Source organism: Pistacia vera, unplaced genomic scaffold (assembly GCF_008641045.1).
Source record: "Pistacia vera cultivar Batoury unplaced genomic scaffold, PisVer_v2 Contig223, whole genome shotgun sequence".
Taxonomy (NCBI): domain Eukaryota; kingdom Viridiplantae; phylum Streptophyta; class Magnoliopsida; order Sapindales; family Anacardiaceae; genus Pistacia; species Pistacia vera.
This window is the reverse complement of record NW_022196028.1, coordinates 1,391,336-1,406,601: the sequence shown is the minus strand read 5'-3', so window position 1 is coordinate 1,406,601 and position 15,266 is coordinate 1,391,336. Positions and strand designations below refer to the sequence as shown.

The window sequence follows — 15,266 nt, the reverse complement described above, 5'->3', positions numbered from 1 at the left end:
GCAATTATGCCATTAGTAATAATTAAGGCTTTCTACTCTTACTCATGCTTCTCTTGAGCATTTCATCATACAACTCATATGCATATAACACTCTATATTAACGATAACTCTTCTCTTCTTTTGACCCTTCCCAATATGGGAGAAAACTCTTTCATAAACTCTAATTTCCTGTCAATGAAACAAACACTTCTATAGGGTTTACTCAAACTCCCTTCGACTTCAATAAAACTCAACTCAACACCATAAAATCTCAACACTTCTCATATTCCAATACATTCAACACTCATTAATAACTATAATCTCATCTCATCTCATCTCAATTTCTCAATGAACATAAGATATATACATACATACATAAATCTCCACTTGAGTTGGATTTACTTACCTTGTGAAAAAGTGACCTCTCTAGTACTTTTCATTTCCCTTGTTGTCTTGTCTTCTCTCTACAACAATTCAAAACAACAACAAGAACAATAACAACCATATAAGACTTCAATATAACTATAAGCAAACTCACATTCAAAGCAAGAATCATTACCTTAGGATGTTTTAGATTCAAACTCTACTACAATTACCCCAAAAGCTCCCTAAAACTCCTTAGAAATCTTGGAAAATTGAAAAGAAACTTGAGAGAATTTAGAGAATGGTTATGGCGGTGGAAATGAATGAAATGGAGGGTTTATTACACTTAACCCTTTTTTAGCTCATAAGATAACCATCACTTCCCAACTTTGCCCTTGCTCTTCCTTAGAAATTCCATCATATCCTTTGATTCATTTCACTCACACCCCCACACTAACCTATTTTCCATGAAATTTAATTACATTTTACTCCCTACTTTTCCTGCTAATTAGGGGTAGAATGGTCATTGTGCCCCAAAGGAAGAATTCTCTAGAAACTTAATACATATTTTATTAAGCCCTTCGCCGCGGTGAAGAATCTTTCTTCACCTCGGCAAAAAATTACAGAACCTACACCGTAGGTTGCAGGGCTTCATCGCCGCGGCGAAGCTTCTTCTTCGCCCCGACGAAGTCTTTAACACAAAACTTCGCCAAGTTTTATAAATTTCAGGGCAACCACTCAACCAACTCACAATATCCATTCAACCAAAGGCCAACTAAATATTATTACCAATAAACAAACTCAATTAAAGCTGAATCAATGAACATTTAAGCAATACAACAAATCTTAACTACGTACCTCAAGCGGGACGTTACAATTAATTATAGTATTACATAGTTAAATGATTACTTAATTAGTTATAAATTTATAACATTAAATTATAAACATTAGTAATTTACTACATTATTACATTACTTAATTAAATGATTAAAAATGTAATTAATTATAACATTACATTATAGACTTATAGTATGATTACTTAATCAATTATAACATTCCATTATAGATTTATAGTATGATTACTTAATCAATTATAATATTCTATTATGAACATTAGTATATTAATTAAATGATTACAAATTTAATTAATTACAATATTAAATTATAGATTTATAGTATGATTACTTAATTTATTATAATATTACATTATAGTATGATCACATAATTAATTATAATATTATATAATTAAATGATTACTTAATTGATTATGACATTATATTATAAACATTAGTAATTTACTACATAAACATTAGCACAATACTTAATTAAATGGTTAGAAATTTAATTAATTATAACATATTAACATTACATTATGAATTTATAGTACGATTACTTAATTAATCGTAACATTACATTATAAACAAATGATTACTTAATTAAATTATTAAATAATTAATTATAACATTATTACATTACATTATATTATGATCACTTAATTAATTATAGCATTACATAGTTAAATGATTACTTAATTAGTTATAAATTTATAACATTACATTATAAACATTATTAATTTATTGCATCAGTCATTAGTATATTACTTAATTAAATGGTTAAAAAATTTAATTAATTGTAACATTACATTATAAATTTATAGTATGATTACTTAATTAATTATAACATTACATTATAAACATTAGTACAATATTTAATTAAATAATTAGAAATTTAATTAATTATAACATTGTATTATACATATATAATATGATTACTTAATTAATTATAACATTCTATTATAATTAAATAATTAAATAATTACTTAATTAATTACAATATTATTATATTATATTATAAACATTAACAATTTATAATATTAAATTAACAATTTGCAGATGAATAATTGTTTGTGTCTTGGTTTTGATTGAGAAATTTTATGTGAATTGTGATGAATTGATTGAATTCAAGTGTTGCCTAGAGATTAGAAGATTTATGAGTTACATTGGACACAAATGAATGAGTAATCAAAATTTGTTAGGGGTGTATTTGTAAACTTTTAAGATATTTTTATCATTTTTTAAACTAATAGAGGGAAATTAAAATTTTTACAGGACACCCGGGAAAAGAACTGAAACCTATATTTTAGGTTTCGGTTCCATAAATTTAAGAACTTGTACTGTGCGATTCCTTTTTTTGGGAACTTATACTATGTGGTTCCAATCTAAAAAATACAAAGTATCCGGAACTGCTCAACCCTAGTAATTATTACTGTAAATAAACATTTTCATTTTTAATTAAAAACTTAAAACATAAAATAAAATAAAATCAATGCTTTCGTGTACCTTTGGAATTCCTTAGAGAGAGAAGAGAAGAAGGGTTGGTGTTGAGGAACCTTCCCATTTCCCCTTTAACCTTTCTGTTTCCGCGTCAACTCTCTCAATTTTCCCCATTTTCTCTCTTTATTCCTTTTGATCTGATTTTGATCTCGTCCTCATGGCCACCACCTGAAACAAAAACATCAATGCCAGATTGGTTAGCTTTTTGTAATTTTGACTTGTTTCATTTCTTTATTTTGGTTGATTCTCAGATGGGTCTGGGTCAATTGTTTGGAATTTTGTTTTGATGATTTGATTTGTGGTTTTTTAGGAGAATTTTGATGTGGGTTTGTTTTTATTTTTAAGAATTATGATCGGAATTATGCATGTTCTGATGTGGGTTTACTTTGTAAATTGGTATCAATTGTTTGTGCTTAATTTTGATGGAAAATTCTGATGTGGGTTTGCTTTGAAATTTAATTTTGATTCAGCAAAATTCATATAACAATTATGTTTATTCATTAATTGCTAATCATAGAGCTTATTTTATCATTTATCTTTTTAGTTTGTTTATGGCGATGGCGTTGTTATGAGTTTTCATGTTTAATTAAATGTTAACATGACTAATATTGAATGAGTTTTAGGGCAAGTTACATTTTGGCTTTGTTTCATTTGCAAAATAATTCATGTGCGTTTGCTTCGAAAAGTAGTATTGCTTCTTTGTGCTGAATTATGATGTATAATTGTGACGTGGTCTTGATTTGGAATTGTGTTTCATTCATTAGTTGTTGGTGCTAGTGTTGTTTAGAACTTTGATGTTTAATTGTATGTTTGATTACCATGTTTTGATGTATTCTTTGTATTTATTTTTCTGAAATTTGGTTTTGATTGATGTTTGTTTGTGCTTTATGCTTTAGGTGTTGCTTGGAGATGTTGGAGCTGGGAAATCTTGTCTTGTGTTGTGCTTTGTTATGTTGAATTTCATGTATTTTGGACGAATTATAATTGCTAGTGAACCTTCCCCATTTGGTTTCAAGAGCTTAATTTTTTTATATAATGTTTGTAGGAATCGACTATAGGTGCTACCTTTTTCTCACAAGGATTGGCTGTAAATGACGCCACTGTAAAGTTTGAGATTTGGGATACAGCAGATCAAGAGAGGTACCATAGCTTGACACCAATGTACTACGGAGGAGCTACTGCGGCCATTGTTGTCTATGATATAACAAATCAGGCAAGTGTGTGCCAATGAATTTATTTCCCATTAGGATATGGAATCTTCGAAAAGCTCATTCTTTAAAAATTTAAGGTGTAAGACCTATAGAAAAGAGCTTTGTAATCCTTGAGACTTGAGAAGTTGAGTCTCAGGGATTAAGCCTCTTACCTCCAATCTAACTTGGTTAAAAGGAACTAGATAGGAGAGATGAAATACAGAGCATGCTTCTATTGGGGGTTACCTTCTCTGTTGACATCTACATGTGACATGATAGAGCATGTTACATATTGGATCTTGATTACCTATTCAAAGTCTTTTATGGAGTGTCAATTCTCACTGTTGCCTTTTTTTGTTTTGCCTTAAAGAGGGGGCCACCGAATGGGGCGTCGCCAAGTCTAAAGAAATCCGTATGCCCTTCAAACGCCTTCCCTTCTATTGCTGTGCGTACGCGTTACTTACACACTTGCTGTCCCTTTATCTATGTATTTGCACATAAGAACATATGTTTGTGGTTGATGATATTTTTTGATGCAGCTTATGGCAGCGTATTCGATATAATGTGAGAGTTCTTATTTTTATAATTTTAGATTAATTTGAGTATTTTAGGTTTTAAGTTTGGATTTTTGTGCACTTGCAGGACTATAACTCCCTATATTAGAAAGTATGGAAACATCCTGTTACTGGAGCCCACTAAAGCTGGCGATTTAATTGCAGTTACTTTCACAAGAATGCTGAAGGTTGGATTCTTTTACTCCATTTTAACTGTTAGTTCAATTTTGCTGTGTAGAATTGCTTTTTTTTTTTTTTTTTTTTTCTAAAGCTTTAGAGATGCATGCTACTTGATGGCCGAGGTTTCGAGGAAATGGGTGATAATTTAGACATGAAGGATTATGGTCTGATTCAAGTTAAATTTATGAGTGCAATTCAAGAATTTTAATAGATAAGTCTTAGTATTGTTGATGCTGCATCGGCTTCAGTTCATGGAGAAGTGCTGCATCCAGTGAAAAAAACAGCTGCTCGGATAGCCATGCACTTGGCTGGTGACAGGGCACCTGTGATGCAAAGCTGGTTAGTAGAGGTCTCTCTTTTTTTTTTTTTTTTTTTTTTTCAGAATTTGAGTTCTCCTGTCAATCTGTTTCTTATTAAAAATAAACAAAGGTGCTATTAGACAGAAACTGTAGAATAAAGGTCCAAATAATGATAAATCTGAAATTCAAAGATGAAGTAAACTCCACTCTGGGGCTGTTGTTAGTATGGCAAATAGTGGTTCCCAGTTTTTCATTTTGTATAAATCTACAAATCATTTAAACTTCAAACTACTGTTTTTGGAGGAGTTGGCGGTTTGATTGCATTGGCAGCGATGGAGAAGGTTCCTGTTGAGGCCAATGATTGACCTCTGGTGAGTTCTTTGTTTAGCATTAATCTCTCCAAAACTACATATATTTTAAACCTGTATCTAATTTTTGCTGCTTTCTGTTTTACAATTAAATGGTATTCCCTGACTAATGATAGATGTAGTGTGTATTTAGCATATGATCTTTATGGGAAGCAAGGCCTTCTGTTTATATTAGTACTCTATGCCTTTCGAATTTTGGTGAATGCTGTGTTAGGAATCATTATACTATTTGGTAACATATGTTATCTGGAAGGTTGAGCCTCAAAACTGGCTTCAACTTAACTTAAAAGCTGCATATCTAGAAATACAAAGTTCATGATTTTTATGAAGATACTTTAGTATGTTCTGATCAAATTAGTTGCTGGACAATGCCTTAATCATAAAATTAGTTGACTTAAATTAAATTATTGAATCCTGCCCTCATTATATGTTGTTTTCCTCTCATTTGTTTAGAGGAGATTAAGACAACAAGCGTAATGGTGTTTGCCAATCCTTACTTAGAACTAGATGAAGAAGAGGAAGAGAAGGCCAAAGAAGAGAAAAGTGCTCAGGATGAAGGAAGTTCGTTTCAGGACTGTTTTAAATATCAACTGCCTTTAGAAATTATTATTATTGAGATGGCAGGAAATATTTGTTACGCCTATATTATTTTGACAATAAAAAATTTGTCATATAAAAAAATTTTTATAAAAAATTATTTGTCATGTTATTAAATATTTTACAAAATTATATCCCTTACTATACAATTTTTTACAAATAATCAATGTTTAAAAACCAAACTTCCGATCCGATCGGTTTAACCGGTTCAATCAGGAATCAACCTTTAAGTCAGGCCGAGTCACCATAAAAACTGTGGATATGCATTTACTCGTGGTTGGACTCGGGTTACTGTAGCATCTTGTCGGTCCAACTGGTTTTGTGCCAAAATCGGGTTATTGCATTTCCTACCTGATAAATTGTAAAACCCAATGTTTTAAAACTCGACTCGGTTTGGCCCGATCGGTTTAACTGGTTTAACCGGGACCTAGAAGCTTCAATGGACTAGGTTTATATTTTTCCTATTCATCCAAAACCTTAGGATTTGGGAGGATGATCGGTGAACAATTAATGACTGGGATGTTGGGGCTTTTCAAGAGAAAGTGCTGGTGAATGCAATAGTGGTGACAGAGTTGATTTTCAGTGAGTAAATCAACCGGAAATCGAACAAAACTGGCAGTAGCAATAACCAGCTTTTTCCGGCGATTGTTAAGGCTAACGGGGGTGGGGTGAGGTGGGTTTTGGTCCGGAGGAAGAGGGGAGTAATTTCTGGGTAATGGGAACGGTTATCGACACTAGCGTCAATGAGATCTAGCCAAGAATGCCAACGCCGGTGTCGGTGAGATCTGGTCGAAATAGGTTGGGTATATTATAAGGGGAATGGGCTCAAGGGACGATAAGGGTTGCATCTTGGGTGTCACCGCCGCCAACCAGTCACCTGTCGATTTGTATTTGGGGGCGTGTTTGCTAAATTTCAAACCTACAGGGACTTAACCAATTTTTAGGGGTGTATTTGCTGAATTTTATAAGTTTTTGTCAATCGGTTTGATTGTCGGTCAAACAGGTTAAACCGATTAACATGGGACTGGACAACTTTGCCGGGTTTCACCTCGGTTTGGGTTCTAAAACATTGGTAAAACCCTTTTCATTTTTTCAATTTTGCAATCAACTTCTACAATCAAAACTTCGGCCACCTTGTGTGCCAAAATTGTCCACCACTGACCGTGATAAACATACAAAGTTTAATCCTTTGCAAGTGCACGAGTCACAATCGCAGTATAGTGCATGAGTAAGGGTTGATCACACAGAGACTGGAAGTGCTCTCGAGATCCTAGAAACCAAATCTTGATGAAAGCAACAAAAATTGAAATAAAGAAAACATAAAAACGACATTAAAGTAAATCTAAATCTAAATATATACAAAGAATCCTATGGCTCTAACTCCATCATAATCACTAGGTTATGTGTTCTTAGAGGCAGTCTTATGTGCAACTTCCATAAAGAAAACAAATTTTTGATCCCATAAATATGAAAACTTTAAAAACACAAACTCCATAAGCCTACATTTTAGATCACTATCTACCAATATAAAACAAACGCACAACTTCAGATCATTAGGACTTCATTAAGCTTGAAACGTAAGACTAAGGTATTGGATTAAGAAATAACGTAAGGGATTCAAGAAACTAAGAGGGAATAATCTTACAATTCAAAAAACTCAATCACTTAAAACAACTTACTCTCTCAAACTCGAAACCCTTTATTTTTTTTCTTTTTATTGCATTACTCTTCCTAACCACAATTGAATTTGTACCATTTTCATGCTTCCTTATTGTTTTTCTTTGTTTTTTATTTTAGTTTTTTTGAAATAATAATAAAAATACATAACTTAGGAAGCAATGATATCACCCAATTCCTTTTTTTTTTTTTTTTTTTTTTTTCACACAACCCCCAACTAGTTTCTTCACACATTTTCACAAGATTTTATAATAAAGCTCAAAACCTCACACATTTCACTTTCATCAATTTAGATTAAATCCTCTTAAAAGAATATCAAAGGTAGGAAATGTGTTTAAGGGTTAAAACGAGTAGGTTATTGTGGGTTAAAAGAAAGAAAATCAAGGCTAAATATATGCAATAAGACTCAACGGGGTGACCAAGGATAATAACATATAAGGTTGGCTTGAAAAGTTCTAACGGTCCAAAGATGGCCTAAGTCATTTCTTTAATCATGCGCCATCTAGGATTTCGCCTCAAATTGGTCATCTAATAGGTTTTAAAATTTTAGGAACCTCACAAAAATCGTAGGAAGATTACACACAAAACATCCTTAAATGCTAGAATCAACCAACCAAATAGACCACATACCCGAGAGTTTCAAACTACAACAAAACCAACATTTAGAATAATTCTTCGACTAAGGTAAAAACTGACCTCTCCTATTCACTACATGTCATGCAATCATGTTATCTCATAGACAATTGACGTAACCCAGGAAACATAAAGATTCCACAAACTCACAAAAAATTTACAGGCATGCATAAACATGAATTCATAAACATAAATTTCATACTTTCCCACCCCCACGAAATTCCTACATTGTCTCTAATGTAGTCATCAACGCAAAGTAGAGGTGGAAAGGGAAAGAAACTAGTTACCTCCCTTGATTAACAGATCATAAAGCACCGAAAGTAACTCAATCAAATGTGCATCCTGTAATCAACATGAAATCGACCTGCACAAAAGAAAGAATACATGGTGTCTTGGAATAAAATTCATGTTGTCGGTTAGTCATCAAAAAGTTTGCGGAAATTAAAACAAACACACAAATAAGAAAAAATGAAATCAACATAAAAGTTTATAAAATTTAAACATTTGAAAACAAAATAAAATAAAATAAAACAACACACAAAATAAAATATTGAAAATGAAATAAAACATACTATAAAGAAGCCAAACATCAACATGCATAAAACAAAAATTAAACAAACAAAAACAGCAAAAATTAAACACACAAGAGCAACATAAATCGAGACTAAGTCACCAGAAATCACAAAGCAACTTAACAATCCCCGGAAATGGCGCCAAAAACTTGACAGACATACAAAGTTTAATCCTTCGCAAGTGCACGAGTAAGGGTCGATCCCACAGAGACTAAAAGTGCTCTCGTGATCCTGGAAACTAAGCCTTATGAAAGCAACTAGAATTGAAATAAAGAAAACATAAAAAGGACATTAAAGTAAATCTAAATCTAACTATATACAAAGAATCCTAGGGCTCTAACTCCATCATAATCACCAGACTACGTGTTGATTATCAAACTATAGTTTTCTCCACTCTATTCTAGGGTTCGTACATCATCGTGTTCAACCTAGTACTTTCATCATCTAAACTAGCTAGTGGCGTATAGCCTAGTCTAAATTACGAAGGAACCAATTCGCAAAGAAACAAATCATCCATTCACAAAGTTAATCAAGATAGGCATGACGTCTCTCATTTCTAAGGTATTACCGCAACCATACGGAATAACCTAGTGTTTCCATCAACTAAACTAGCTAGTGGTGTATAGCTTAATCTAGTAACGAAAACCCATTAATTGCAAGACGATCTTAAAGACAGTAACCAATCTATACCCAGGCATGGCTACAAATTAGTCATTCCACACCCAATCTTGTCTCACACAATCAATTAACTAACATCAAGGTTGATCAGGCTCTAATATCAACTAAAGATTGAATTAAATGCAATGCATGAATCCAGAACATAATGGAATAGAATCAAACAAATAAAACAACAATAAAACACAAGCCTTCAATTAGATTAAATCAAATCCCTATAAAACAAACTACAACATAAAGGGAAAGAAACAACACCACTTGGAACCATAATCATGAAGAACAAAAGAGGAGGAGAGGAAGAGAACCTTCTTCTCCTCTCCAAGCTCCACCTTTCCATGAAGCCCCAAATGTGTTCTCTCCAAAATGTGTATATCAAACCTAAAAACTCCTTAAAAACGGACTAAAGCTGCCTTTATATAGTTTTTAGACAAAATGACAAACTTGTAAATACTGGTAACTGAAATTAGGGTTGAAAATGCGACATTTTTACATTCTACACGATTTTTGCCCCAACGTAGTTTAGTTGCGCCACGACGCAGTTTAATTGAGCCCCAGCATGTTTCAGGCGATTTCTTCTTCGACAAAAACTGTACCATGTCATGGCTCAAGAAATCGTGTTGCGACGCAAAGTCGAAATTTCACTTTTTTTTTTTTCTTCTCAACTTGATTTATCATCACTTGATGGGTCCAAGATGTCTGAACACTAGCACAAGCATGAATAATCCATTCTTTTGCACCTGAATACCTGAAAACACACACAACACCCGTGATTTTGGAAGATAACGAAACATGCAAGAAATTACATCATAAATTATGTATTAAACCTTAAATTTCTTACAGTTTCACCCCCAAATCACTAAATAAATCTGCATTTTCAACACTCAACAGACCGCACTACAATTGCCGTTCGTCGAGGTTTATGGTTGATTTCATCTTGATTCACTTCATCTCTGTTCTCACCATGTGTTCATTGTGTTGTCGATTTCAAAAACTTCTATTGTATTGCTGTTGAAGCCATGTTGATTATGAGAAGTGAGAACGTGAATACACCATATTCTGAAAACTTGACTATAGTTGTTATGGGTATGAGGAGGATTGATAGGGTTTTGCATTGGATTTTGATTATGATTATGATTGAGATTTTTGATGATAATGACTAATTAGAATCATGGATTGGTGATGTTTGTTTGATAATTGAAATGTGGATAGAGGAGAGAAGAGTTTGTGATCGGATATGAGACTATGAGAGATGTGTTTGCAATGAAGAAATGGATGGTTGTGATTTGCCGAGAAAAGAGGAAGAAAAGAAGGAACTAATAAGGTTTTGAATTGAATTTTACAATTCTTTATTGCAAAATACTAACATGGGTGGACAACCGAATCAGACAAAATCAGTTCAGTATAAGCAAGAAGTCTTCGAAATTTTATATAATGCAAAAGCTAAGTTACCATTAAGGGTGCGTTTGGTTCAGGGAACGTTATATTACTGAGGAATGTTGTATTACTAGAAAGATAGATTAATAGGGAGTCTTTAGATAAATGTCTTTGATGGATTGGAATAAATTGATGGATATGTTATAATAATACGTTTGGTTGGGAGGATAAATGAGTGGGTATGTTATGTAGATTACTAAATTGCCCTCATTTTTAAATAATAATATAATAATATTATTATTATTATTTTATACTATTGTTTTTCAAATTATTTCTTTTAACCCCCCTATATTTGAAATTTTACTAAAACACCGTAACCATATATAACTTTAATTTGTAGCAAAATCACCCCTACTCACCCCAAGCAACCGTAGGCAGCCAACCACCACTGCCAGAAGCAGTCGTAATGGCGCACGATCGACCGAATCTGGCTAGTCGTACATCGATAAGGCCTAATCTCATCAGATCTGGCCGTGAATATGGCCGTTTCACGGCCAAAGATGTGGCCGTGAAACGCCATAGATTTGGCTGTGAAAAGGTCAGATCTTTGGCCATGAAATGGTGACCATTTCATGGCCAAAGATTTGGCATTTTCACAGCCAAATCTATTGCGTTTCACAACCACATCTTTGGCCATGAAACGGCCAGATATGGTCGTTTCTGACCATGAATCACAAATCCATGGCCGGAAACGTCCTTATCAGTACATGATCGACAAGATCATGCCGGTCTTGTGTCGACATGACAATTTTCGTCGGCGTGTAGCGGTGGTGGCTAGTGGCCGGCGGTGGTCTTGGGTGGTTGAGGGTATTTTGTTAACTTTTAAACTTTTTTGTGGCGGGATATTTTAGCTAAATTCTCAAATGTAGGGGGTCTGGGTAATTGTTATTTGGTAGACATATGAGGGCAAATGTGTCTGAAATGATAAAAGATTAAGGGAAAAGTAGGGTCAAAATTAAGATTACCTCGATAATCTTATATTAACACCCATTAGGAAGGTAATCTGATTACCTCCAATATTACCAACAGTAAACATTATTTGCAATAAAAGATTACGTAATATTTTATTACTTGACAACCAAATGAGAGAATCTTGAAAATTAAACAAAGATTATAGGATTAATCTTATATCACCCCGAACCAAACGCTACCTAAAAGAAGATGAATTACGTAAGATGTAAGGTATAGAGATAAGATTTTCAGATTCTCGTCATCATGTTTTTCTATATTTATATTAATATATTAACATTATTTATTAGATAATTTGAATATTATTTTATTTTAATTAAAATTCTATTTTAGTCAATTTATTAAAATTACTTTAATATCATTTTTTTCCTTCAAGTTCCAGAAGTTTTACCTCTCCCCTCTAACTTTTTTTTATTTTTTTATTTTCAATTTAATTTATTTATTTGTCTTTAAACTATCTACTGCCTTGTTTATTACCAATTAATTTCAAAGTTTAAGTTAATTTTTTATTTTTCCAAAATTATATTTAAGCCCTGTTAATTTTTAGAATTCAAATTCATTTTATTACATCATGATGATGTCATCAGTTTGACCCGTTGATTAAACCGGTCAGAGTAGTCAACTCGGGACTCGGGCCCTTGAGCGGGTTGGGTTTTAAAACATTGCAAATAATATTGTCATATAAACAAACGGTGACAAAATAAATGTTGTCACAATAAAGTCAATCACAAATAAATTTCTGTCACTATTAAAATTATTAGCAAATAATTTATAGTCACTATTTACAATTTTGACAAAATCAATTTTGGCATAATATATTATTTTATCATCATAAAGCTTATCATTTAGTTTTTAAATATAAATCAATTGTGACAAAATAATACTTGTAGTGATAAAAATTGTCTTCTACTGTTACAAACAATTTATCATGATAAACTAGTTTAAAGTGACAAAGTATTTTTATCACAATAAATAATTAGGCTATGTGATCAAACGCTCTTTCGTCACCATACACTTAAGAGTACCAACTTAATGTGACCAGCATGGTGACCAATACAATTGCTCTCATTAACAAAATGGTTACAATTTTGATATTTATAGTGACAAATTATTTTATTGCGAGAAGTCTAAATTCTTGGAATGATAGAGGAAGAGATTTTTAAGCAAAATAACAAAAAATGAGCATGATCTTACCTTGTGACCTCCAAAGGAGTAGTCTTTCTTGACTAATCAAACCAAAGTAAGAAGAAAGTATGAGAGAAGAGGAGAGGAACTGAGGAAGAGAGAAAATGTGAAAACAAATATGGGTATTTTCGAATCCCGAGACCAATAAAATATTGAAATATTTTAGTGGGGTCAATAAAATATGGGTAATTTTAGTGGGATTGGTAAAAATTTTAGTGGGGTCAAAATTGTTAATTATTATAAAGTATATACCTATTTTTAATAATTTGACATTTTAAGTAGGGTCAAGTGACCCCACTAAGTATACTTTGGCTACGCCCCTTATTGCTAGGGATGTATCATTCAATGAACAAGAGTTTAAATACAACACTTGTTTCCTTTTGTTCCTTGTACAGTAAGCTATCAGCAGTTTCTTAATACTCTTGTCACATATTTATCCAATCTCAATCTGCATTCTCATGTGCCCTTTTTTTCTTCTCCTTACAATTCATCGACAACATCTCGCCTTAAAGTTTCCCGCCCCTTGTAGAACGTTCTACTTCATTCCACATAGTTACTAAAGCATTTTCACATCACTCTTCTAATGGTCTTAATAAGTTTGAGCATTCCTCTTCAGGTGATTTTATTAGATTCCTCCACCTGTAGGGCATCCTGTGGTCACCAGGGCCCAGGCTAGCATTTTTAAGCCAAAGGTTAAATAGCTAATTCCTTTACTAATCTTTTAGTTCAATTTCAAAAGCTTTATTAGGGCCATATTGGAAAAGAGTAATGATAGAGGAATATCATGCTCTCATCCAAAATGGCTTATTATTCCAAATCAATTTGGAATGAAAGTTATAGGTTGAAAATAGGTATACAAAGTCAAGTATAACCCAAATGGAACAATTTCTAGGCACAAAGGCCATACTTATTGCCAAAGGATTCTTCTAAACAACTGAATCGTTTTTTTTTTTTTTTTTGAAACTTATAGCCCAATTGTGAAGCCATCAATAGTAAGAATAGTTTTTAGCTTGGTATTTATGTGTAATTAGGACATCAAAATGGTTGATGTTAATAATGCCTTTTAAATGGCAATTTGACTGAAGTTGAGTTCATGGATCAACCAAAAGGTTTCATAGATCCTAATAATCCTAACCATATGTGTAAGCTTGAGAAGGTTTTGTATGACTTGAAGTAAGCTCCTAAAGCTTAATTTTAAAAGCTTAGGGGTGCTTTGTTGCACTGGGGCATCAAGAATGCTAACTCAAACACTTCTTTATTTGTATCTCAAACAAGTAAATATGTTGTCATTCTACTTGTTTATGTGGATGATATACTTACCACAAGAAACAACTCAAAGTTAATAGCACAAGTTATTACTAATCTTAACATGAAGTTTTCCTTCAATGAGCTAAAATCAGTTGGTTATTTTCAAGGCATTGAGGTCAACAAAACTAAAACTAGTTTGCATGTATCACAAGCTAAGTACATGCAAGATCCATTGAAGAAAACCAAGTTGGAAAATTGCAAACCTTGTCCAACACCAATTGTATCAAGTCATCAGTTAGTGAAGAATGAGGCTGAAGTCTTCCAAGGTGCTACTCTTTACAGAAGTGTGATTGGACCATTTTGGACCCTTCTGTGTTTTGATGTGTCAAACCAAGCAAAATAATTATATAAGGACTAACAAAACTCTAAGGCATGACATAAGTCATGACCAAGAATGAAAAGTAGGATTTAATCTCAGAATTATCCTCTGGAACACACTTCGGTAGTTTGATGATAACTTTGCCCACATCAGTCGAAATCATGGAGAAACGCCCGTTCCAAGAGAAAGAATGGTTGTTCGTCTATTCTCAAGCCATCCAAGTATGAATGACCTCGTTCCATAAAGTCGTTCATGGTTTTGTTAAATTTTTGAAAGTTGGAGATTCATAGTGGAACAACTGTTTATCATGAAGGAATTCCCATTCCTCAAGTCCCCAAGCCGTTTTAGGCATGAACAACACTGCTCCACAAAGTTATTCATCATTATGAAAATTTGGATAGGTTGCAAAGATTGGGCTATAAATTTCTCTAGAGAACTCCAAATTCAACTCTGTAAAATGTTAGAAAGCCGACTGAAAGATTTTTCCAATGATATATGTCTTGCATATGTCAAAAGATGAAATACCTATTTACAATAGGGGAACGACTGTTCAAAACCCTAAATATATAAAAAAAAAAATGACTGTTGGTGTCAGGAACGACCATTCGCGATGGTGGAACTACCGTTCCTC

At 32.8% G+C, this 15,266-nt stretch overlaps 1 long non-coding RNA gene across 4 annotated transcripts; it reads left to right on the top strand.

Moving 5' to 3' along the window:
* The first annotated feature begins 2,690 nt into the window (after positions 1–2,690).
* Positions 2,691–5,976, top strand: LOC116130704. Of its 4 annotated transcripts, XR_004128107.1 has the most exons (6): positions 2,691–2,871; positions 3,572–4,314; positions 4,405–4,429; positions 4,508–4,938; positions 5,202–5,269; positions 5,720–5,975. It is a non-coding gene; the product is annotated as an uncharacterized LOC116130704 (long non-coding RNA). The 4 variants fall into 4 exon arrangements; XR_004128106.1 differs by having other exon boundaries at positions 4,405–4,938; positions 5,720–5,976; XR_004128105.1 differs by having other exon boundaries at positions 3,572–4,429.
* The last annotated feature ends 9,290 nt before the right edge of the window (positions 5,977–15,266 follow it).